This window comes from Penaeus chinensis, chromosome 36, assembly GCF_019202785.1.
Source record: "Penaeus chinensis breed Huanghai No. 1 chromosome 36, ASM1920278v2, whole genome shotgun sequence".
Classification (NCBI taxonomy): domain Eukaryota; kingdom Metazoa; phylum Arthropoda; class Malacostraca; order Decapoda; family Penaeidae; genus Penaeus; species Penaeus chinensis.
In genome coordinates, this window is record NC_061854.1 from 9,322,372 (window position 1) to 9,324,871 (window position 2,500).

Consider the following 2,500-nt stretch of genomic DNA (forward strand, 5'->3'; position numbering starts at 1 on the left):
ATGGTAAAAATAATAATGATAATAATAATAATGATAATAATAATGATATTTATAGGGATTATGATAATGATAATAAAATAACAATAATGATAATAATAATGATGATAATCATAATGATGTTAGTGATAGTCATACTATTACTACTTCTACTTCTACTACTAATAATAATAACAATAGTAGTAGTAATGATGATAATAATAAGGACAGCAATAATTATGATGAAGATGAGGATGATAATAATGATAATGATAATAATGATAGTAATGATAATATTAACAATGATAATTTAAATAATAATGATAATGATAATAACAATAATATTAACAATAATAAAAATAATAACAACAATAATAATAATATTAATAAAAACAATAATAATGATAATATCAATAGTAATGAAGAAAAAAACAACAAATAATAATAACAATAATAATAATAACAATAGTGGCTACAAAAATACTATTACTACTTATGATAATACTGATAATAATAATAATAATAATAATAATAATAATAATAATAATAATAAGATGAAGAAGAAGAAGAAGAAAAACACAACTATGTATACTACGTCTAGTAATGAGGCTAATGAAATCACATGACGAAAGGGATAGTAGTCCTGGTAAAGATGATAGAATCTGTATTGTCATTGCCATTAATCATTCAATGTAAACAATTAAAACCCTTATATCTTTTGTTATCATCATAGTCATTCCTATCACTCTCATTACCATTATTACTATTTTTATTATCATTATGATTATTGTTATTGTCATCATTATCATCAATATTGTTCCATTTGTTGTTGTAGTTGTTGTTGTTGTTGCTGTTGTTGTTGCTGTTGTTGCTGTTGTTGTTGTTGTTGCTATTGTTGTTGTTGCTGTTGTTGTTGTTGATGTTGTTCCTGTTGCTGCTACTGCTGTTGTTGTTGCTGTAAAGGAACTGACCCTACCGCATCATCCTTGTTTTTTTATGCATATTCCTCAACGAACAATGTCCTCTACGTCTACTTTGACTTGGCTACTACTATAACTACTACTATCAGTATTCTTGCTGTTGCTGTTGTTGTTGTTGTTGCTGCTGCTATCGCTACTGCTGCCGCTAGTATATTGCAGTAATACTACAACTAATAATATTATCATATAGCGAAAATACTCGGCGCTTGGGGAAAAGAACTTTATTGTTTAAAAGATGTAATTTCTAAGTAAATGGGAAATTCTTGTCGCGAGAGAAAGAAAGAAAGAAAGAAAAAAGGAATATACACACCTGCACTGCACATTCATACATTATACAAACTTCATATGGTGAGAATATTTCAGTTTCTGTTTTTCTTGCTTTTTTTTTCATTCCTTTTTGCTTTCTTTTTTTCAATGAAATATCTGTGAACAAAACTAATGAATTTAGTGATGATAAAGAAAAAAGGGATGATGGTGATAATACGCATTGTAAAGATAGTGATGTTAATGATAACAATAATAAAAACAAGAATAGAAGTAAGATAATGATTATACTATTAATAATAGTAACAATGGTGACAATAATGATAAGAATAAAGAAAAGATAATCAAAAGTTATCATTATTATTATTACTGTTACTACTGTACTTATCATAAATTTTACGAATTTTACCACTGCTATCGCTATTATCATTGTCATTATTGTTGTTATTATTATTACTATTATTATTATTGTTGTTGTTGTTGCTGTTGTTGTTATTGTTGTTGTTGTTGTTGTTGTTGTTGTTGTTTATGTTGATGTTGTTGTTGTTATTATCAGGATTATTGTTGTTGTTATTATCATTATCATTATCATTGTTGTTATTATTATCATCACTTTTATCATCAACACTACCTTTATTATTATAATTGTAATAACTGTTTTGTTATCATTATTGTTATTTTTATTACTATTGTTATTATTACTACTATTATTATTATTATTATTATTAATATTATTATCATTATTATTATTATTATTACTATTATTATAATAATTATTATTATCATTATCATTATCATTATCATTATTATTATTATCATTTTTGTTATTATTACTGTTATAATGATTTTATTACCATCATTATCATTATTACTATTATCATTATTATTATTATTATTATTATTATTATTATTATTATTGTTATTATTATTGCTATTATTACCATTATATTATTATCATTATTATCATTATTATTATCATTTTAATTATTAAAATCATCACCATCAATATTATTTTTGTTATTGTTAGTATGGTAATGATCATTATTATCATTATCTTTATCACTATTATCATTATGACTATTATTATTATCATTATCATTATTATCAATATTATTATTACCAATATAATTATTGTAATAATCATTGTTTTTAACATGCTCCTTATTATCATCCTTATCATTATCATTATTTTTGTTATTACTGTTGTTGTTGTTGATGATGTTATTGCTATTGTTGTCATCGTTATTGTTGTTACTGTTATTATCATTGTTATTGTTATT